The 25,271-nt window shown below is 41.7% G+C and overlaps 1 protein-coding gene across 7 annotated transcripts in view; it reads left to right on the top strand.

The window, feature by feature from the left end:
- Positions 1-25,271, top strand: part of LOC124795481 (endoribonuclease Dicer-like) — a 428,130-nt gene that overhangs the window by 6,568 nt on the left and 396,291 nt on the right. The window lies entirely within an intron of this gene.

The following is a 25,271-nucleotide window of genomic DNA, read 5'->3' as shown; positions in this document are numbered from 1 at the left end:
AATCGTGAGACTGTTACAGATGTAGGTCACTGGTAATCAAAATTTATCAGTTACAGTGAAATGTGTGACAAAACATTTGAAATAAATCACAAAGTTTCAGAGTGATACCATATGTTTTAATGTATTGGACATTCACTCAAAGTTCTTTTCATATTCTGTATTACAAACAAAGGGCCTAGTCTGCTAGCTACAATACAGTATGTGGTGATGGGTACCTTGTATGACATTTCTCTAAATTTTCTCAATAGTGTTCCATGTAAAGAACATGTTTGCCCAAGGTTTTCTCATTTGAGTTCATGAAGCTTCTCCATAATACTAGCATGTTGATTGAGCCTACTAGTAAGAAATCTAAAAGCCCACTTCTGAACTGCTCGGTTTCTTCCTTAAACTGACCTGGTGGGGATCCCAAAAATTCAAGTGGTACTCCAGAATGAATTGCATCAGTGTTCAATACAGGTGGATTTCTCTCAACTTGTGGTCTGAGCGACACTCCCCTCATTCCCAGTCTTCCCAAATGTATTCATCTTCCCAGAGGAAGGAACTAAGAGTACAGAAAGCTAGAAATAGTTTTTTTTACTCAATTGTTGTTTCCTCTAATAGTTCATACAAACTTTTTATAATTTTTAGGGAGCACCATCAGCTGTTCATATAACTCTAAAGTTAAATATCTGTTTAATATGAACATTACTGTTTGCTGTAGCCATCAGAAAGATCGCGGGAGGTGCACATTGGCACGGTGCGTCACGGACGTTAGTTGCTGCAAGTAGAGTCCTGTCCACCAGAGGGCACGCGAGAATTCGGACGCGACCTCTGCCGGCATAACAACAACAACTCCGGCAGCACGGGCCGGGCCCAGTCAGTTCACTTCGGGCAGGTCTAGCAGACAGTTCCCGGTCTACACTAGGTGAAGTGCGACGGAAACGTGAATAGTGTTTCTACACTGTTATCCAGTACATGCATCCTTGAGTCCAAACATTATGATTAATTATAGGAGAGGAGGCTAATGAGATACTAATGAGATGGCAGTAAATCACTGTTTCAAAAGTAGTTACATTTATTTAATATCTGGGGTTCCCAGTTTTCTGTCTGATGCCTGCCAGCAACCTATTAGACTACAGGGTGTTAAATAAAGGAACAGTCATGGAGATCAGCACCATCCATCACAGATAAAATTCTGATTTTGCACCAGAATTTAAATTTCTGTTCTGAATCCAAGGCAGAGAAACAGTCTATGCAAGTATTTAATTTAACAAATAATCCTAAATTCGCACTTCTTATTAACACCAAATACAATTAGGGGGTTTGTATATTGACATGAGAGTGTAAAACTCAAGGACAATGAGGAGTCTTCTGTAAGATGTCAAACCATCGCTTTTACACAATAATCTTATTCACATTGATAAAAAGTTCTCTCATAAGATTCCACATCAAATCTGAATAGAATCACATGCTTTTGATTACTACCTCCCATCACTATTGTCAGGGACCAAGTCTGACTGTCATAAAATTAATGAGGTTCACACTTACGCCCAGTGGACACAGTGCAGTTTGCTAATTTACATCATGGAGAGAGCAACACCCTCTGCATCCGTAGGTCACATTTTTGCAAGCTGTCCGGCATAGCTTGCAGTGCCGTCATTTGTAATAGGTGGTGAACTGTGTGAAGTTTTTCTCTGTAATTTTTCTTTCCGAAGTGCATGCTTACATGCATTACTTAATTATACTGATTAATTTGAAATTGTGTGAAAATATTGTGTTATATTCATATATACTGCCTCATGTGGTCTGTTCTTATATTAGAAAATAGGAAATAAATAAACTGATAATTACATAGCCAGTGTGTGTAGTGTTGTGATCATAGTCTAATTTCAGCTGCTTCCGTAATTACAGAGACCCAACAGCTAAAAATATGGGCCAATCCTCATGTGCTTAAAGGCTATCTTGCATTACTCACTAAACAGTTCTCGGAAACTAGTGATTTTCATTTTTTCATGCTTGAGGTGATGATCAACACAGCAATTAGCAGTAGTTTGTATAGGCTGTCCCACATAACTGATACCATACTCACAAGGAATATTATAAATCCCTGGTACACCGAGCCTGAGAGTATGTTTGTCAGACACCATGCTGTGTCTTTGTCCTCATGGCTTGGCTGATGATTTCTTCAACAGATTTGACCTAATTTCATATACAGAATGTTTGTTTGGGGCTGGGGGGTTGGATTGTGCAAAAGCAATGGGAAGGTGAGGAGGTATCGTGAAGGGTATAAGTAAAATAAATAGTGACTAAATGGTGGTGGCAAGGGGCAGGGGGGGGTTTTGAGTCGTAATAAATACAAAACCAGAAGAGATTATGTCACAGCATTATGACAAGACTACGGACTACATGTCATAAGGCATGATCCCAATTTATACAGCAGTGTTCTATCTGAATTAATAGCAAACTTACTTCCAACTGGGAATATGCATAGATAGCCAATACATATATTACATGCCTAATACTGCAAAGAATTCAAACATTATAAACAATATCATTCTTTTCTGAATATGCAAACACACACAACAATTCAGTAATAATCATGACGATAAAAAAAACATTATTTGTAATATATATATATATATATATATATATATATATATATATATATATATATATATATATATATATATATATATATATATATATATAAACAAAGATGAGGTGACTTACCGAACAAAAGCGCTGGCAGGTCGATAGACACACAAACAAACACAAACACACACACAAAATTCAAGCTTTCGCAACAAACTGTTGCCTCATCAGGAAAGAGGTTTTTCCCACGTGGAATGTTTCCTTCCATTATATATATATATATATATATATATATATATATATATATAAATTTTTTTTTTCACACACACACACACACACACACACACACACACACACACACACACACACACACACACATCAAAACAAGTGTAGAAGGATAAATGCCTTCAGCTGATTCCAAAATCACAGGGCAGACTAGTATCACAAAGACCATCATACTACACCAAATGACTGCCAATACCAATCATTATAAGATGATATCCAAATTTACAGATTAGTGTTGACATTGATAGCCATCAAAACATATAGACGGTATTTTCTGGAGTGTAGTTCCACAATCAAACAAAGATATTCCTCTCTTCTGCTCTTATTTTGTACACCTCCATGCCCCAACCCTTCTTCCACCTACCCTTTAATCCATGTTCTGCTTACATCTTTCCTTGATCATGAATGCTCACTTTACCATGTGCAATCCATCCCCCCCCCCCCCCCCCCCCCAACTGTCTCAGCGTTGACCCTTTTCCTCAGGTGATGCAAATGTATTTCCGACCGCCACTCACCCTATGGTCAGGGCAGACCCACTACATCAGATACACTAGAAGGTGCCTCAACAGCAGAGCCTATGGTGAATCAAATGATACCTTAGCTGTTCCAAGCAATGCACCAGTTTCTCCGCCACCATTACACTGAATGCAGCAGCCTGAAGACAGCTGACTGTAGTTAAAAGCACCTTCAGCCGATCATGAACTGCAGCCAGCTCCTCTTGTGTCTAACACACAACCTTTCTGTCCTACCATTTCTAACTTAAGAATTAAACTATGAAAACAAACAAAAAAAAATCTAAATATGTGACTTACTACTGTTTGACAGAGGCTGATGGCTTCTCCATGCTCGAATAACATAATATTGAATGTATTGTGTTTCTTACCTAAGTGCTGGAATAATTTAATAACCTGTTTATGCACTTTAAAGAAATTTCACCTGCAACTTATTATGTGTATGCGCAATACCTAGTAGACTTACAGTAAGTCTCTCTTCCCTACTTTAAGTTTATTAATAGCAGAGATTGCTGGTTCTCATTTACATAAGCTGAGATTAATTTGGAAGCCTCTCACCACTTCCCGCTTGTCCCTTCCCTTCCCTCCGTCTCTTGCCCATACCACCTGTATTAATACTGTACTTTTGTTCCAATGTGATCTTTGCACTCTCAAGTGTGATTATTAGTTTTCCTAAAGGAATCAAAAATCATTTAGCATGATGTACTGTTTTTATGGTTTTTCAGTTGATTTTTGTTAATTATCTGTCAAAATATGACAAATGAACTTCTACAACCAAGTCAGTTAGTGGTATGTTTATAACAGCTAATTATGTGATGGCAGAATGCTGTGAGTTGAGAGCTCCAAAGTTATGATAGATAACACTTGGCATGATACTCTGAAGTAAAGTTTTTTTCTCTTGTATGTTAACTTATTTGCCTATGAATCTAAGTATGCTTAACGTGTCATACATATTTTGTGATGTTTCTGGACAGATATTCTGGTGATGGGAACTGTCTGAAATGCATTACTAATTAGTCGTCAAAAGTGACTAAAACATATACTGTTGTTTGCTTAACATTTTCTGGTGATTTACCCATAATTATTTAATCCTTGCACACTATTTTATTTTGCATTTATTTTAAAAAATAAAAGTACTTTTCTATACATATATAATTGTACATTGTACATGGAAATTCAATCTTTATTTTTTGTTTCATGGTCCTGCTAGTTTTTAGGCTTATAATTGTACATTGTACATGGAAATTCAATCTTTATTTTTTGTTTCATGGTCCTGCTTGTATTTATTTTATTAATTTTTAATTGAATTATTATATTTTTTCTGTTTTCAGTGTGTTCACTTAAATTATGAATAATTTAAAAGTACATAAAACATGAATCATATAACCTGCTGAAATACTAAGAAGCACTTCCAGAATCTCTGTAGAATGGGTTAACACCATTATTCTGATCACGTTACAGAAAACTATTGAAACAATCATTTTAACTCTTTTGCTTTACAATTTATTACTGTATTTGGTGGGATGAATTTGTATAAGATACATTACGTCTTGAAAAGCTGCTGGCAACCAAAAAATTTTTATTGAAAATGTATGTACAATATTATGCAAGTGTTTATTTAGGCAAATAGTAATATTATTTAAATAAACTGAAAGTTAGTTGTTTCTGTACGCTGCAAGATTTTGAAATATATTCCAATTAATTCACAAAATTTACTTCCTTTATGCAATTTTCAAGTACATCTTTACTTCAGTAATACTTACTGTTTACTTTCACTTGCCTCTTTTTTTCCATCACCTCACTTAACTACCTTCATTTCTTTCTTTTACAAATGTCTGCCAAGTCATCAGGCGTAGCCTATCTAACCCATGACCAGTGTGGTGGGGTAATACAGATGCCAGGGAATTTTGTTTATGGTTAGGTTGAATGCTTGTAAAATTGTAGTGCTGTAGGTCTGCATATTTTGCACTCTGAACTGTGAAACCAAGTGGTTGTGTTCAGAGCAGGTAAGTTAGGGGCCAGACTGACCCCACCATACAACTTGTGGGATTTCTCTAACGAACTGTTTCCTGTTCCTACAGATTGAAACAGTGTTATATTCTCGTAAAGAAATGAAAATGAGTGATCAACTCGATGAATGGCTACAGTCTATCCTTGACTAAGTACAGCTACACACATTGATTAACCAGAACATTTTGACCACCTACCTAATAGCCGGTATGTCTATCATCAGCACAGATAACAGTGACAATGCATTTCTGCATGGAATCAACAAAGCCTTGATAGGTCACTGGAGGGAGTTGGCACCACATCTGTGCACACAAGTCACATAATTCGTGTAAATACTGGGGAGTGAGCTCTGATGCTACGTTCAAGATCAATCACATGCCAGTCTGTGTGATGGGCAATATCAAGTTTTTTATGATCGCCCTTTGTGAACGAGTTCTTAAATGCAAAATTTAGGACTTCTGCCTTCCTTTTGCCCTCTTCTACAGAAAATAACCAGCTACAATGCTGAGTTGGGCCTTTATCTGGATTATATAGCAGCCATGACAGTAATTCAGAGTTAGGTGACGAAGAAGAAAATGAAAACAAGGTAGAAAATGAAGAGGTGTTGGAAGAGGTCATATTTTGATCTAGCACTTACCAGGCATTGGTCCTTCATAGGTCTCCAAAATTCTTGATCTGAATGCAGCATCTGGTCATTCCATGTAATGGGTAATATTTTCGGAGAAATTATTAGGGCAATGAATGATTTTTTCTTCTTTTTGTGAATCCATCAGAGGTGGGATATAGGATTGCAGCTGGCTTCAAATTCTTGTGAAACACCTTGTACCAAACAGCTGTTTTTCTTTTTATAAATCCTTTACAATATGCAACTAGTTTCGGCATCCCATTAATCTTAAGGCTATACATAAACCACCAGATAAAAATATCACATAGTTGGTCTGCATTATGCAGGTGCCACCAGATTTTTACTAGATTCCACGGACTTCTTCAGACTGACGTGGACACCTCAGTCATAAGACAACTAGTTATATTTCTACAATTATATGCATGGTATCCATTCTTTCAGACAGCCGAAAGAACAGTCACCATGCATACAATTGTATCTATACATAGCCTAGCTTGGCATCGGGGAACTTTCTTCAGTTCAGATGCACTCATACACTCAGAGCCATTTGTAGGAATATCTCATGGATATGGCGAGTGAGATTGACTGCTGTCGTGAGGGTACTACTGCAGTAGTAGTGACATGTGGAATTTTGGGTCAGATGGGAGACTTGCTGAGGTAATCCACATAGTCGTGATGGGCACTGTGTCTGGGTAGTGAAGTAGTCAGTGCAACTGCCTTGAGAGCAGGAGACGTGGGTTCAAATCCCGATCCAGTAAAAATTTTCTTGTGTCACCATTGATATAGGTCAACACAGCAAGAAAGCATTTAATAAAATTATCATAATACTTTTATGTCAGAGGCATCCACATGGAACTGAAGGAGACATTCACAGAATCTAATAAAAAAACTGCTGGGACCTGCACAATGCAGACCAACTATGTATACATGTTTATCTGGTGGTTTGCATACAGCCTTAAGATGGCTGCCATTGGGTCACCAAAACTACATGCATGTAGTAATGGATTGATAGTAGAAAAACAGCTGTTTGATACAAGGTTTTTCACAAGAATCAATGAAAAAATTCTGACTAACCAGACTATTTCTCCAACAGAAAATACCTGATATGTGTCATGCAATTTAAGGCGTCTTGAGATTATTATCCTATTCAGCTTTCTTGAAGTAAAAATGTATTTACAATGATGCCTACACAAGTTTATCTTGTTGTCCATCTTTTCTATAACTTTTGCAAGCTTTATAATAAAATTTATATGAAAAGTTTTCTGTGCATGTTTACTTATCCTGTAACTACAGCTAATTGATGCATAACATAGTGCTATTGTGATGGGTTTCCTCATATGTTAATTCAACGGACAGGTTTGGTTCTTAAGGTTTCAAGAAAATATAACATTTCCATATATTATGCACATGTCAAAACCATTTCAATGTAAACATTTAAATTATGGTGAGGAGTATGCGATTTTTAACATGCTTCACAAGTTTGATTTTAATTGCTTTAACCAAAGAAAACTAGGTTGAACCCCTTACACAGCCCACTTTTGTATATTATCCCTTAAATGTCACAAAGTTGCCAGCAGCCATGGCAGACAGCTCTGCTGTGGCTGGTGTTGGCCTCACAGAACTTATCATGTTAAGTAATTTAGCAGAAATTAACTGAATTATTGGGCAAAAACTTTCCATTAAAGGATAATTCCTCAGACAGACTCTGAAAGGGCACGGCCGACTTCCTTCCCCATCCTTCCCTAATCCGATGAGACCGATGACCACGCTGTCTGGTCTCCTTCCCTAAACAACCAACCAACCTCAGACAGACATTAGAATTTTGGCTGTACTTTTTAAAGACTTCTAGATGCATATACTTCATGCTCAAGGTCACGAAAAGCTGTTACCACATCGACTGCAGTATTGTCACTAAAAGCCACACACCTGATCCATCATCAAGCATGTTGTAACCGACATGTTAAATATAGAAAATTAGACCAAGAAAGTCAGCAAAATAGATTCTCAGGGACTGCTTTAATATAAAAAATAATAACTGGAACTGAATAAACAATTTTCAGCTTATCCATGCAAATTTTGCTTTTTGACTTCATTCAGTTGTCAACTGGTAAATATTCGTACTGTAGCATTCTAGCGAATACTCATACTTTACCTGTGAAAAATAGCAAAACCATTTGAAATGACTATGTACGTAGTCCAATTAATGTTATAGTTAAGTAGATATTTCAGTTACATTTTGTTAACTATGTGCAATAGGATAAATGAGTCAAAAGAAACACACAAACAGTGACATTTTCTTTATTAAGTACACTCGGATTTCCACATCATCCCGAGGTACCGAGTATGATGCGTTATTCATTTTTTTACATGGCGAGTTTCCCCAGTAGGCCTATAAACCATGATACACAAACATGCACACACAACTGTAGGACAGATAAATTTAATTCTTAGAGTATGTGTGATCAAAGCCAACATGTACACTCAACACATCACTGTCAGGTTGCACCAAAGCACTAGCAACATTTGACTTTTCAGCCAGGGTTGGTTTGCCAAAGACACTTTTTGGACTGAAGTTCTGTTTCTTAGACGTTCGTTGAACTGGCACCTTCTCATTGCTGGCACAGTGTTGACCTTTCTTGGAGCGAGAGTTAACAAGTGACAGCAATTTCTTCCCAAAGCTTCTACACAATTTATGGACAGTAAAAATAAAGTTTATTAATTACCCATTGTGGATTACAATGATCGTGACTTTAATGTATTGTCTTCTAAGACTAGGCCCTTAATACAAATAATCCTTTCATGTGAACAGAAAGAAACTTTGCAGTACAACATTGCACCAGATTACTGAATGCACAAAGAACAAAATTCTATAGTTTTACCAAAAACATTCCTACTATTGAATAGTAAAAACTTATTATTATGTGGTGTTTCTTACCGTCCATTGACTAGAATACAATCTTTTCATCTGCAATTCGAACCATGTGCTTTTTCTCCACATGTGCTCTCAAACTAGCTAATGTATTGAAGGAATAGCTCCAGTCGTCTTGTGAGCACTTAATCTTACCTTCTGTATTTGGCCCTACATGCATTTTCCTGATGTGCACGTATAAAGTTTTTTGAAGCTGAAATGCTTTATCGCACACAAAACACATGTTGCAATCTGCCATTATAGACATAGGCCTAGAACACACAACAGTGAAGTACTATTACGAGTTACCCACACAATGTACCGACAGTGGACAGACGAATGGCCTCGTTTAAAGAACAGCGCGTTTCAGAAAGTAGCAACGACGTGGCCAATCAGCAAAGCCAATTCCTTGGCGTCCCCTAGACGCAAGTGTCTATAGTTGTATCGGCGTAAGATGATCCTTGACAATTGCAGTGGACTGGGGCTACAGTTCTGTTGAAGGCTACTGTTTCCTCCTGCAGCAGCCTGCTTCGCAATGGAAAGCCGGCAACAGCGCTGCGAGCTGTCAGGGATTCTCTTATATGCCATCTTCATTATAGGCTAAGGTTAGGTTGAAAGGTGATGATTTGGTTGTGAGTCGATGAAGTTGTGAGTTGACGAAACAAACGAAATTAAAACACAGAAAAGTGGTAGCAAATTGACCAGTAGCATCAACAAATGTTTACGTTTGCGCCATATTTAAACTCGCATTGCCATATCCAATGCTCTTTGCCATTCAACGCACTTCTCATCATAAAAAGTAAAACTGCTAGGTAAATTTATGTACCTTACGGCTCATGATAATTCCATAAAATGATATAAAAATACCACAACCATTGCACAATGTAATTGACTATTGGTATGTGTATGATGGTGACAGTTCATTAGGTAAACTTCTCACAATTTTTTTTCTGTTTCTAGCATTTACTGAAATTCTTATTGTTACTGGAAAGCGATTTTGACTAAGGACATGGGTACAGTGTTTATGAAAACTCAGGAATTTATCCGAGGAATTGTAGTTGTTGAAGTCTGGTATTTTGCATGTCTTATACATCCTGCATACCAGTTAATGAACAAATCCAAGGCGATTATTTTGAAGCATATTATGTACGTATGTCTTACATAAACTGCGAAAAATACATAACTTCTACCACAAAATTCTGACGTGTCTAGAAATGTGTACCTTACCGCTCATGATAATTCCATAAAATGATATAAAAATACCACAACCATTGCACAATGTAATTGACTATTGGTATGTGTATGATGGTGACAGTTCATTAGGTAAACTTCTCACAATTTTTTTTCTGTTTCTAGCATTTACTGAAATTCTTATTGTTACTGGAAAGCGATTTTGACTAAGGACATGGGTACAATGTTTATGAAAACTTAGGAATTTATCCGAGGAATTGTAGTTGTTGAAGTCTGGTATTTTGCATGTCTTATACATCCTGCATACCAGTTGGAATAGCTGTATTTCCTCCCAAGGATCTTAATAATTTTGAGGGAATGTCATCTACTCTAGATTTTGTGTTTTAATTTTTATCTTTAATTGCTCAGTCCAATAATTCTTGCAGTATTGCATCCCCACCTGATCTTCAGTTACTAACTTTCTCCCCTCCACAACATCATCTGCCTGTTCCCCTTCTGTATGTTTGTTCCACATTCCAGCCATCCCTTCCATTCCTTAACAATGGCTTGCCATTAGAGCACTTGATGTTCCTACAGTTGCTTCTCTTTTTGTAAAAGTTTTCTTTGGTCAGTCCTATTACAGGACGCAAATGGATGGCTCTGAACCAGGGTGACTAATTGCATTTTTCGTTTATTTTGAGACATGCAATGGAACAGATAGCAAGACATTGTCTGTATATGACACTGCAAAAACTTCTGTGGCGTGTTTGTATTGCAGATGACTAGAATTGCAAGGCAAGAGGGCCGACAGGGTGGACGAAACATTGTGAGCACCCGACAGTTTTGCTTCCAGCAATGATGATAGGACATACCAAATGGAAAAAATGTTCCTGCAGTGATCAATCATGTATGCCTGTTTGTTACAGTGATGTAACTTTCCTCAATAGTTCATTAAAGAATATGAAAAATGGTTTCAAATGGAAAGAGCACCAAGTCGTGTTATCCTGTTCTGTGCACAATAATATTTTGGCAAAGTGCAAGTCATTATTTCTGTTGTGTCACATGTGTTTTGTGTTCAAGATCACTAAGCTCAGAGACATTATGGGCAAAAGTGGAAATGATCCAGCAGTCTTAAAACAAGATATTAGAAAAAAATTCATGAATCGAGACAGACTTACTTGTCCTTGAGAAATGCTTGTTGTTGTTGTGGTCTTCAGTACTGAGACTGGTTTGATGCAGCTCTCCATGCAAGCTGCTTCATCTCCTAGTACATACTGCAGCCTACATCCTTCTGAATCTACTTGGTGTATTCATCTCTTGGTCTCCCTCCACGATTTTTACCCTCCACGCCGCCCTCCAGTACTTAATTGGTGATCCCTTGATGCCTCACAACATGCCCTACCAACCGATCCCTTCTTCTAGTCAAGTTGTGCCACAAACTCCTCCCCAATTCTATTCAATACCACCTCATTAGTTATGTGATCTACCCATCGAATCTTCAGCATTCTTCTGTAGCACCACGTTTAGAAGGATTCTATTCTCTTCTTATCCAAACTATTTATCGTCCATGTTTCACTTCCATACATGGCTACACTCCATACAAATACTTTCAGAAATGACTTCATGACACTTAAATCTATACTCAATGGTAACAAATTTCTCTTCTTCAGGAACGCTTTCTTTGCCATTGCCAGTCTACATTTTATATCCTCTCTACTTCGACCATCATCAGTTATTTTGCTCCCCAAATAGCAAAACTCCTTTATTACTTTAAGTCTCTCATTTCCTAATCTAATTCCCTCAGCATCACCCGAGTTAACTCAACTACATTCCATTATCCTCGTTTTGCTTTTGTTGATGTTCATCTTATACCCTCCTTTCAAGACACTATCCATTCCATTCAACTGCTCTTCCAAGTCCTTTGCTGTCTCTGACAGAATTACAATGTCATCGGCGAACCTCAAAGTTTTTATTTCTTCTCCATGGATTTTAATACCTACTCTGAATTTTTCTTTTGTTTCCTTTACTGCTTGTTCAATATACAGATTGAATAACATCGGGGAGAGGCTACAACCCTGTCTCACTCCCTTCCAAACCACTGCTTCTCTTTTATGTCCCTCGACTCTTATAACTGCCTTCTGGTTTCTGTACAAATTGTAAATAGCCTTTCACTTCCTGTATTTTACCCCTGCCACCTTCAGAATTTGAAAGAGAGTATTCCAATCAACATTATCAAAAGCTTTCTCTAAGTCTACGAACTCTAGAAACGTCGGTTTGTCTTTCCTTAATCTAGCTTCTAAGATAAGCCGTAGGGTCAGTATTGACTCACGTGTTCCAATATTTCTACAGAACCCAAACTGATCTTCCCTGAGGTCGGCTTCTACCAGTTTTTCCATTCGTCTGTAAAGAATTCGTGTTGGTATTTTGCAGCTGTGACTTATTAAACTGGTAGTTGGGTAATTTTCACATCTGTCAACACCTGCTTTCTTTGGGATTGGAATTATTATATTCTTCTTGAAGTCTGAGGGTATTTCGCCTGTCTCGTACATCTTGCTCACCAGATGCTTGAGTTTTGTCAGGACTGGCTCTCCCAAGGCTGTCAGTAGTTCCAATGGAATGTTTTCTACTCCCGGGGCCTTGTTTTGACTTAGGTCTTTCAGTGCTCTGTCAAACGCTTCACACAGTATCATATCTCCCATTTCATCTTCATCTACGTCCTCTTCCGTTTCCATAATATTGCCCTCAAGTACGTCACCCTTGTATAGATCCTCTATATACTCCTTCCACCATTCTGCTTTCCCTTCTTTGCTTAGAACTGGGTTTCCATCTGAGCTCTTGATATTCATGCAAGTGGTTCTCCTTTCTCCAAAGGTCTCTTCAACTTTCCTGTAGGCAGTATCTATCTTACCCCTAGTGAGATAAGCCTCTACATCCTTACATTTGTCCTCTAGTCCCTGCTTAGCCATTTTGCGCTTCCTGTCGATCTCGTTTTTGAGTCATTTGTATTCCTTGTTGCCTGCTTCATTTACTGCATTTTTATATTTTTTCCTTTCATCAATTAAATTCAATATTTCTTCTGTTACCCAAGGATTTCTACTAGCCCTCGTCTTTTTACCTACTTTGATCCTCTACTGCCTTGACTACTTCATCCCTCAAAGCTACCCATTCTTCTGCAGTATTTCTTTTTCCCATTCTTGTCAGTTGTTCCCTTATGCTCTCCCTGAAACTCTGTACAACCTCTGGTTTAGTCAGATTATCCATGTCCCATCTCCTTAATTTGCCACCTTTTTGCAATTTCTTCAGTTTTAATCTACAGTTCATAACCAATAGATTGTGGTCAGAGTCCACATCCGCCACTGGAAATGTCTTACAATTTAAAATCTGGTTCCTAAATCTCTGTCTTACCATTACATAATCTATCTGAAACCTGTCAGTATCTCCAGGATTCTTCCATGTATACAACCTTCTTTTATGATTCTTGAACCAAGTGTTATCTATGATTAAGTTATGCTCGTGCAAAATTCTACCAGGCAGCTTCCTCTTCCATTTCTTCCCCCCAATCCATATTGACCTACCACGTTTCCTTCTCTCTCTTCTCCTACTATCGAATTCCAGTCACCGATGACTATTAAATTTTCGTCTCCCTTCACTATCTGAATAATTTCTTTTATCTGATAATACATTCCTTCAATGCTTGTTAAAGCCAGAGAAATAACACACAAAGCCTCTGACTTTTCTAAGGACCAGTACAGTCTTATTTCCTGGGAAAGATGATGGTAAATTAATTGCAAATCATACCGTATGAACTGGTCACTAAAAATGCTTTCACTGTAGTATCAATCACAGTAAACCCTAGTCTAAGATGACGTAGCAAGCAAAGGAATCAAGACAACAGATTAAAAAATGCTGGTGGGAAAGAGCATCTTGTTTGTCAGTAGTTTACTGCCTAACATTACTAATTCCTAAGGGATTTGGTGTTAAAACAGAAATATGCTTCCGGCCTGCTGCTGATCATTAAGAAAAGCATGAACCATGTATAAAAATTCTAAAACTTATAGAAGACATCTCCCTAAAGATAACTGACTCCTTTCCTACATATCATTCAGACTATACATGGAAGGGCATCATTTATAGAAAAGATTCATCATCAAACATGAATGTCATTAATGTAAGACTTAAACAAAATGGACTACGCCAATTAGGAAACACTACTGCCCCTTTGTGAGTATTATCTATATCTGTAAATGCCCAATGGAATTTGCATTTCTACTGGATTCAGAAAGAAATCTGCAGATGTCGCAGCATTGAAAACAGTGGCAGATGGCCCAGAAAATCTCTGAAAGTTACTGAGCATAAGCTGCATGTGTGAAAGGTAAGCACATTCTTCTTTTAAATCAGATGTTGAAATGCTGCAATGAATAAATAGAAAAAGTTATGCAGTTATGTGTGATCTGCAGAATATGTTACCCACACCTTTATTATCAATTTGGGTGGCATATTTAGAGAGAAAATTACAGACTTATAATCTGGAGGAAGTACACAATATGTATGTTTGGAATAACAACATTACTTCAAGGGGCCCACAAGAGATGGCTTCATGCAGTGCAACACATATGGCTATGGAACTACTGGAAAAAAGTAATACATATTACACTTTACAGTGGCTGCTGTGGGGGTTAATATTTTATTATTCATTCTTTAGTTGTACCACATTAATACATTGTATCCAATTTGTTTATAATATTTGCTTCACTTGAGTGATCAACTGCTATGTACCCACCTATATAGTGAACCTGTAATCATAGAACGTGAGTAGGTACAATAGCTATCAATTTGTTTACAATTAATGTATGTATAGTATCATTACATTAACTATGTTATAGATTAAACTTGATATTTGGGAAGTCCAGAAGTAACAATAATTTTTTTCCAGTGTGCCTTACATTTTTTATTTCATTCATGACTTCACAATTTTTTCAAAAAATGGCATGTGGTCACCTCTGGCACTGACATTAGTAAGCTTTTAAACTATTGCTGGCTCACCATCATATAGTTGGTGTTTACAGGCAGTTTATAATACTGGGACCAGTTGCACATGATTGACTTCATTGCACAGTTCAATTTCCAAGGTACAGTTGGAGAGTCTCATCCATTGTTCTTCCTCTGGCAGCGATGTTTTCCTTGATCATGTCCAACCAACTGTTTCTGGGTCTTCGTATGGGGCACTTTCCTTCGACCTCTTTCCAAATTTGTTTGGGCTGTTCTTGTAGTCTCCAACCTCGTTACATGCCCATTCCACCACAGTGTGGATATACTGATTCTGTCTAAAAGGAATGTATGGATTCCAGCTTTGTTCCTCAACTCCTTATTCCTTAACTTATCTATACATGAGAGTTATGGGAAACTGTCTACACTCTCTAGCTGGGGATCACCTGGTTCCACACTTGGATGGTGCCCATCTCTGTTCAGTGCTATCATCACTGTCTTGGCCTCACTGTTGTGGGGGCTCTGACCATAATCAGCTACATTTAGGTAAATGTTATACAACAAATTATTTTAGTTGCACAGTTATTGCTACCTGTAAGTATTGTGCTACAGCTCTAGCAGGCTACAACTTGGGGTGGGGTGGGGGTGGAGGTGGGGGGTGGGGTGGGTGTGGGGGTGGGGGGTTGGCTACTAATGGACATTCAGGTAGCGAGTGAGAAACTGTGCTTGCTTTCATATAATTTATATTATTGTTGGTTTGTTTTCATTATTATTAGCAATGTGTTTAGAAAATTGGTCTTTTGGTTGCATCACAAATTGCGTTATTTGTTTTGTGTCACTCTGTAACTGACCTTTTTCCTCTTCAGTAATGAATGTGAATTTTGAGTTGTTCGCTCAGTTAAGGTCTGAATTACACTTTCCATTTCGCAAGACTAGTTGATAACATCATTGTAATTTTGTTGCTTCTTCTTAGATCCTGTTGTTGTTGTGGTCTTCAGTCCTGAGACTGGTTTGATGCAGCTCTCCATGCTACTCTATCGTGTGCAAGCTTCTTCATCTCCCAGTACCTACTGCAACCTGCATCCTTCTGCATCTGCTTGGTGTATTCATCTCTTGGTCTCCCTCTACGATTTGTACCCTCCAAGCTGCCCTCCAATGCTAAATTGGTGATCCCTTGATGCCTCAGAACATGTCCTACCAATCGATCCCTTCTTGTAGTCAAGTTGTGCCACAAACTTCTCTTCTCCCCAATCCTATTCAATACCTCCTCATTGGTTATGTGATCTACCCATCGAATCTTCAGCATTCTTCTGTAGCACCACATTTCGAAAGCTTCTATTCTCTTCTTGTCCAAACTATGTATCGTCCATGTTTCACTTCCATACATGGCTACCCTCCATACAAATACTTTCAGAAAAGACTTCCTGACACTTAAATCTATACTGGATGTTAACAAACTTCTCTTCTTCAGAAACCCTTTCTTTGCCATTGCCAGTCTACATTTTATATCCTCTCCACTTCGAACATCATCAGTTATTTTGTTCCCCAAATAGCAAAACTCCTTTACTACTTTAAGTGTCTCATTTCCTAAACTAATACCCTCAGCATCTCCTGACTTAATTTGACTACATTCCATTATCCTCGTTTTGCTTTTGTTGATGTTCATCTTATATCCCCCTTTCAAGACACTGTCCATTCCATTCAACTGCTCTTCCAAGTCCTTTGCTGTCTCTGACAGAATTACAATGTCATTGGCGAACCTCAAAGTTTTTATTTCTTCTCCATGAATTTTAATACCTACTCCAAACTTTTCTTTTCTTTCCTTTACTGCTTGCTCAATATACAGATTGAAGAGCATTGGGGAGAGTCTACAACCCTGTCTCACTCCCTTCCCAACCACTGCTTCCCTTTCATGTCCCTCGACTCTTATAACTGCCATCTGCTTTCTGTACAAATTGTAAATAGCCTTTCGCTCCCTATATTTTACCCCTGCCACCTTCAGAATCTGAAAGAGAGTATTCCAGACAACATTGTCAAAAGCTTTCTCTAAGTCTACAAATGCTAGAAATGTAGGTTTGCCTTTCCTTAATCTAGCTTCCAAGATAAGTCGCAGGGTCAGTATTGCCTCACGTGTTCCAATATTTCTACGGAATCCAAACTGATCTTCCCCAAGGTTGGCTTCTACTAGTTTTTCCATTCGTCTGTAAAGAATTCGCATTAGTAATTTGCAACCGTGACTTATTAAACTGATAGTTGGGTAATTTTTACATCTGTCAATATCTGGTTTCTTTGGGATTGGAATTATTATATTCTTCTTGAAGTCTGAGGGTATTTCACCTGTCTCATACATCTTGCTCACCAGATGCTTGAGTTTTGTCAGGACTGGCTCTCCCTAAGCTGTCAGTAGTTCCAGTGGAATGTTATCTACTCCCGGGGCCCTGTTTCGACTCAGGTCTTTCAGTGCTCTGTCAAACTCTTCATGCAGTATCATATCTCCCATTTCATTTTCATCAACATCCTCTTCTGTTTCCATAATATTGTCCTCAAATAAATCGCCCTTGTATAGACCCTTATATAGTCCTTCCACCTTTCTGCTTTCCCTTCTTTGCTTAGAACTGGGTTTCCATCTGAGCTCATGATATTCATAAAAGCCGGTCTCTTTTCTCCAAAGGTCTCTTTAATTTTCCTGTAGGCAATATCTTTCTTACCCCTAGTGAGATAAGCCTCTACATCCTTACATTTGTCCTCTAGCCATCCCTCCTTAGCCATTTTGCACTTCCTGTTGATCTCATTTTTGAGACTTTGTATTCCTTGTTGCCTGCTTCATTTACTGCATTTTTATATTTTCTCCTTTCATCAATTAAATTCAATATTTCTTCTGTTACCCAAGGATTTCTGCTAGCCCTCGTCTTTTTACCTACTTTGATCCTCTGCTGCCTTGACTACTTCATCCCTCAAAGCTACCCATTCTTCTTCTGCTGTATTTCTTTTTCCCTTTCTTGTCAGTTGTTGCCTTATGCTCTCCCTGAAACTCTGTACAACCTCTGGTTTAGTCAGTGTATCCAGGTCCCATCTCCTTATATTCCCACCTTTTTGCAGTTTCTTCAGTTTTAATCTACAGTTCATAACCAATAGATTGTGGTCAGAGTCCACATCTGCCCCTGGAAATGTCTTACAATTTAAAACCTGGTTCCTAAATCTGTGTCTCACCATTACATAATCTGTCTGAAACCTTTTAGTATCTCCAGGGTTCTTCCATGTATACAACCTTCTTTCATGATTCTTGAACCAAGTGTTGGTTATGATTTAAGTTATGCTCTGTGCAAAATTCTACCTCGCAGCTTCCTCTTTCATTTCTTAGCCCCAATCCATATTCACCTACTATATTTCCTTCTCTCTCTTCTTCTACTATTGAATTCCAGTCACCCACGACTATTAAATTTTCGTCTCCCTTCGCTATCTGAATAATTTCTTTTATCTCTTCATACATTTCATCAATTTCTTCATCATCTGCAGAGCTAGTTGGCATATAAATTTGCACTACTGTAGTAGGCATGGGCTTCGTGTCTATCTTGGCCACAATAATGCGTTCACTATGCTGATTGTAGTAGTTTACCCACAGCCCTATTTTTTTTAAATTCATTATTAAACCTACTCCTGCATTACCCCTATTTGATTTTGTATTTATAACCCTGTATTCACCTGACCAAAAGTTTTGTTCCTCCTTCCACCGAACTTCACTAATTTCCAATATATCTAACTTTAACCTATCAATTTCCCTTTTTAAATTTTCTAACCTACCTGCCTGATTAAGGGATCTGTCATTCCACGCTCCGATCCGTAGAACGCCAGTTTTTTCTCGTGATAATGACGTCTTCTTGAGTAGTCCCCGCCCGGAGATCCGAATGGGGGACTATTTTACCTCCAGAATATTTTACCCAAGAGGACGCCATCATCATTAACCACACAGTAGAGCTGCATGCCCTCAGGAAAAATAATGGCTGTAGTTTCCCCTTGCTTTCAACCGTTCGCAGTACCAGCAGAGCAAGGCCGGTTTGGTTAGTATTACAAGGCCAGATCAGTCAATCATCCAGACTGTCCCCCCCCCTGCGGGTTCGGGGGTTAGAATAGGCCCGTGGTATTCCTGCCTGTCGTAAGAGTCGAGTAAAAGGAGTCTCAAATGTTTCGGCCTTATGTGATGGTCCCCTCTCGGGTTTGACCTCCATCTTTCTAGGTTTTTGTGAAGAGCGAGCCAAATGGGGAAGGGCGCCTTACATGGTGCACTGCATCTGTCGTGCATTGAGACCTTTAGCTGGCTTTCTTGTTGTTGTAATGGTGTCCAGCTCGTTTTCAATCTCTTGGGGGAGGATACGTCCCTGGGTGCGATTACCACTCTGCACTGTGCAGTGTTGGCTTTAGCTGCGACGACGACCTCATACATTTTTGCACCTAAGATCCAGCACGGTAGCCAGTCCATTGTGGTGGGGCCGCCATGTACCCTGTTGGTTGTAGCCCCCTGACAACACAGGGATCGCTCTACTGATGCCTGCGCTGTTTACTCCCCACGTATGCCAAGGAGTAGATGCCCATCTCCCTGGGGCATCAGGACTCCCGGCAATGGCCATCCTGCCAGGTGGCCCTTGCTGTGGCTGGGTGGCACCCGTGGGGAGGGCCCTTGGTCGGAGTAGGTGGCATCAGGGTGGATGACACGCAATGAAGCATGGCACATCATCTCTTGCTGGTGGCCAGCCACCAGCAGTCTCTAAGCGTTCGAGGGCTCATTTTAAAGGTAACGTTTATGACCCCAAATCGTTCCCATCCCTGGCCACACCATGGGAGGAACGAAAGGCAATGAATGACAGTGACATGTATTCGCCCAGGTATCTCGTCTGTACCAGAGCTGATGGGGAATCCTTTGTATCCGTGAAGCCTCAGTTCTTTGTAGAGCATTTAGAGGACAAGTTTGGGGAGGTGGAGGGCTTGTCCAAAATGCGCTCTGGGTCAGTTTTGATAAAAACGGCATCCTCCGCCCAGTCACGCAGGTTACTTGCTTGTGACAAGTTGGGGGGTGTTAACGTTACCATCACACCACTTAAGAGTTTAAGTATGGTCCAGGGTGTTATTTTCCATAGGGACCTACTTTTGCAGTCTGATGACGAGCTGCGCACCAACTTAGAGCATAGAGGTGTTCATTTTGTCCGGCGCGTTCATTGGGGTCCGAGGGACAATCAGGTTGCTACCGGTGCCTTCATCTTGGCCTTCGAGGGTGATACATTACTGGAGAAGGTCAAGGTGATGGTCTACCGTTGTGACGTCAAGCCCTATATCCCTCCCCCGATGCGGTGCTTTAAGTGCTGGAAGTTCGACCATATGTCTTCCCGCTGCACTTCCAGCCTCACATGTCGAGATTGCGGATGCCCATCTCATCCCGATACTCCATGCGCTCCACCTGCCATCTGTGTCAACTGTGGAGAGCCTCATTCACCTTGCTCGCCAGACTGCAGGATCTTACAGAAAGAACACAAAATCATGGAATATAAGACCCTGGACCGACTGATTACACTGAGGCTAAGCGGAAATTTGAAAAGCTACATCCCGTGTGCATGATGGCATCTTATGCCTCAACTGTCACTCCTGCTCCAGCTTCTTTAGCTGCAACACAAACAGTCAGCTCTCAGATTCAGAGGACCTCACCTGCCCCATTGATGATGGGGGCCCCTTCTCTCTCTGTTGCTCCGTTGCTCCCACACCATCTACCTCGGGAGCAGCACCCACTAAACCACTGGGGACACGAGTCCCCACTTCTAAGCCAGACAAGCGAAAGTCTTCTTCGGATTCTCTCGCTTGGAAGGGATCCCTTGGGTCTCTCCCTTCCCAGGTTCCTACCAGCGGCACAGCAGACACCAACCAGTGGCTGAAGAAGCCACAGGTCGCTGGTCGTCGAGCTTTGCGATCATCTTCGGTCCCGGAGACTGACTCCAATAAGCCCTCTCAACAATGACAACCAAAGGAACAGCGAGAGAAAACGACATTGAAGACCCTTAAGACCAAGGCATCTGCGGTGGCACCTACTCCATCGCTACCTACAAGCTCTGTGTCTAAGGATGCGGTGGAGATTCTTGCGTCCGCTGAGGACCTCGATCTCGCCGGTCCCTCAGACGCAATGGATAGCACTTGCACGGGTCCTCCATCGGAGGCAGCAGGTGACCCAGAGGCGTAATCTGCCTTCCCAGTCCCGTCACGCCTTTCTCAGCCATGGACAATACCATCCTCCAGTGGAACTGCAGCGGTTTCTTCCACCATCTAGCTGAGCTCCGACAACTTATCAGCCCTCACCCTTTCTTCTGCATTGCTCTTCAGGAAACTTGGTTTCCAGCAATGCGATCCCCCGCCCTCTGTGGCTATTGGGGTTATTATAAGAACCGGGCAGCTTATGAAAGGGTGTCTGGTGGCGTCTGCATATATGTCCTTAACTCTCTTCACAGCGAGTCTATCCCTCTACGAACAGCTTTAGAGGCTGTCGCTGTTCGGGTGTGGACGCCACAGGCTGTTACCATCTGCAGTCTTTACCTTCCACCAGATGGTGATGTCGTGCAGCATGTCCTGGCTGCGCTGATAGCCCAATTGCCGCCACATTTCTTATTACTAGGCGACTTCAACGCCCATAACCCTCTGTGGGGTGGGTCAGTGGTGACAGGTCGAGGCGCCACCATTGAGCATTTATTGGCACAGCTCGATCTTTTGCTGTTAAATGATGGTTCCTTCACACACTTCAGTGTGGCGCATGGCACGTACTCCGCCATTGACCTTTCGATCTGCAGCCCTAGCCTCTTACCATCTGTCCATTGGAGAGTGGATGACGACCTGTGTGGTAGTGACCACTTTCCGATCTTTCTGTCACTGCCACAGCGTCAGTCTTCTGGCCGCCCTTGTGGGTGGGCAATGAATAAGGCTGACTGGGACTTGTTTTCCTCCGTTGCCGCTATTGAGCCTCTCTCTAATGATGGCATAAATGCGGTGGTTCAATCGGTCACCACGGGCATCGTTACTGCCGCCGAATCTTGCAATCCCTCGGCGGCGGACTGTACCTTGGTGGTCGCCTGAGATCGCTGAAGCGATTAAAGATCGCCGGCGGGCGCTCCAGCGTCACAAGAGACATCCCTGCATTGAGCACCTCATTAACTTCAAACGTCCAAACGTCTGCGTGCACGGGCCCGCCGCCTTATTCGCCAAAGCAAGCAGAAGTGCTGGGAGCAGTATGTGTCCACCATTGGCCTTCATGTCTCTCCATCGCAGGTCTGGGCCAAGATCCGACGCCTCTATGGCTATCGGACCCCTGTCAGTGTCCCTGCGCTCTCACTGAATGGAGCAGTTTGTACAGACTCCGATGAAATTGCCGACTGCTTGGCAGAGCATTTTGCTCTGAGTTCCGCTTCTTCCAATTACCCCCTGGCCTTCCGCTCCATTAAAGAGCGGATGGAACATCGGAGCCTTTCTTTTCGCACCCACCATTCTGAATCTTACAATGCTCCATTCAGTGAGTGGGGATTTCACAGTGCCCTTGCCGCTTGCCCTGATACCGCTCCTGGGCCAGATCGCATCCACTGTCAGATGCTGAAACACCTTTCAGTGGACTGCAAGCGATGCCTCCTCGACCTTTACAACCGTCTCTGGGTCGAGGGTGAGTTTCCGTCGCAATGGCGGGAAAGCGTTGTCATCCCCGTTTTGAAACCGGGCAAGAGCCCTTTGGAGGTGGACAGCTACCGCCCCCATTAGCCTCACCAACGTTCTTTGCAAGCTTCTCGAATGGATGGTGAGCCGGCACTTGAATTGGGTACTGGAGTCTCTGGGCCTTCTGGCTCTGTCTCAGGGTGGGTTCTGTAAAGGCCGCTCCGCCACCGACAATCTGGTGAGTATCTTCTGGTAAACCTTCCGGGATGTAAGGTCGTGGTCCATGAAACTCTTCAGCTCCTAACGTTTCGTCCAGAGCTGCGCTGGACATCTTCAGAGGGGTGTTTTTCCTCCGGTGAGTCTTGCCGACTGACGGGTCGGACGTCTGAGAGCGACTTATGTATCGTAGAAAGTGGGCGTGACCAGAGTTACACGTGATATGCAGAGATAACCTTTGTCAGAGATAAAACTTAACTATCGATCGTAATCTCGTCACGGATAAAACTGTCTAGCAATTCTGTAGTGCTACTGTCCAAAGATCACTAAGTTACCCACGGCTTTGTAAAGAAGCAATTGAAATACATAAACATAGGGATAATTTTAATCGGAAAGAAGAGACCATGAAACTTAGTGATATTTGGACAGTAGCACTACAGAATTGCTAGACAGTTTTATCCGTGACGAGATTACGATCGATGTTAAGTTTTATTTCTGACAAAGGTTATCTCTGCATATCACGTGTAACTCTGGTCGCGCCCACTTTCTACGATATATAAGTCGCTCTTGGACGTCCGACCCGTCAGTCAGCAAGACTCACCGGAGGAAAAACACCCCTCTGAAGATGTCCAGCGCAGCTCTGGACGAAACGTTAGGAGCTGAAGAGTTTCATGGACCACGACCCGACATCCCGGAAGGTTTACCAGAAGATATGTCATCCGGTCGTGAAAGCTTTCATACTATAATCTGGTGAGTCTTGAGTCGGCCATCCGTACTGCCTTTGCCCGCCGTCAGCACTTGGTCGCTGTCTTTTTCGACATGCGGAAGGCGTACAATACGACATGGCGTCATCACATACTTTCTACGCTTCATGGATGGGGTCTTCGGGGCCCTCTGCTGATCTTTATCCAAAATTTTCTGTCGTATCGTACCTTCCGCGTGCAAGTCGCGGCCTCCCATAGTTTCTCCCGAGCCGCGCAGGATTAGCCGAGCGGTCTAAGGCGCTGCAGTCATGGACTGTGTGGCTTGTCCCGGCGGAGGTTCGAGTCCTCGATCTGGCATGGGTGTGTGTGTTTGTCCTTAGGATAATTTAGGTTAAGTAGTGTGTAAGCTTAGGGACTGATGACCTTAGCAGTTAAGTCCCATAAGATTTCACACTCTCACAGTTACTCCCGAGTCCAGGAGAACGGGGTACCACAGGGATCTGTCCTCAGTGTCGGCCTGTTCTTAATCGCAATAAACGGGCTCGCTGTGGCGGTGGGAAATTCTGTCTCCGCTTCCCTGTATGCTGACAACTTCTGCCTTTACTACCGCTCTACTGGCATTGCAGCTGTTGAACGTCTGCTACAGGGCGCTATCCGCAAGGCGCAGTCTTGGGCTGTAGCGCATGGTTTTCAGTTTTCGGCTGCCAAGACCCGCGTTATGCATTTCTGCCGGCGCCGAACAGTCCATCCTGAGCCGCGGCTTTATCTTGCCGATGAACTCCTTGCTGTGGTGGAGACCCACAGGTTTTTGGGTGTAGTTTTTCATGCCTGGTTGACTTCGCTGCCTCATATTCGGCAGCTTAAACAGGCGTGTTGGCGGCATATAAATGCTCTGAGATGCTTGAGCCACACCCGCTGGGGCGCCGACCGGCTCTACCAGGCGTTAATCCAGTCTCGTCTGGATTATGGGAGCCTGGCTTATGGCTCAGCATCCCCATCTGCGCTGCGGGTACTGGACCCAATCCTACACAGCGGAATACGCCTTGCCACTAGTTCTTTCCGGACCAGCCCAGTGGACAGCATACTTGTGGAGGCAGGTGTCCCTCCATTGCGGTTCAGGCGCCAAAATTTACTGGCCACTTATGCTGCCCATGTTTTTAGCTTGCCCGGGCATCCAAACTATCATCTCCTGTTCCCGCGATCGGTCGTCCATCTGCCAGAACGTCGGCCCTGGTCAGGTTGTACGATCGCGGTCCGCGTCAAAGAGCTTCTCTCTGGGCTTAGGGTTTTCACTGTTCCACCTCTTTTTCGGGCCACTTTGCGTACACCCCCATGGTGTGTTCCTCGCCCTTGCCTTCGGCTCGACTTGGCACAGGGACCGAAGGACTCAGTCCCTCCAGAGGCCTTCCGCCGCCGCTTTTATTCCATCCTGGCCACGTATCAGGGCTCTGACGTTGTTTACACTGACGGTTCGATGGTTGCTGGTCATGTCGGTTATGCGCTAACTCTAGGGGACCATTCCGAACAACGTTCCTTGCCGGCTGGCTGCAGCGTTTACACTGCTGAGCTGGTCGCCATCTTTCGAGCCCTAGAGTATATCCGCTCCTGCTCAG

Source organism: Schistocerca piceifrons, chromosome 4 (genome assembly GCF_021461385.2).
Source record: "Schistocerca piceifrons isolate TAMUIC-IGC-003096 chromosome 4, iqSchPice1.1, whole genome shotgun sequence".
NCBI lineage: Eukaryota > Metazoa > Arthropoda > Insecta > Orthoptera > Acrididae > Schistocerca > Schistocerca piceifrons.
Note: the sequence above shows the minus strand (reverse complement) of the source record. Positions and strands in the feature narration are given on the sequence as shown.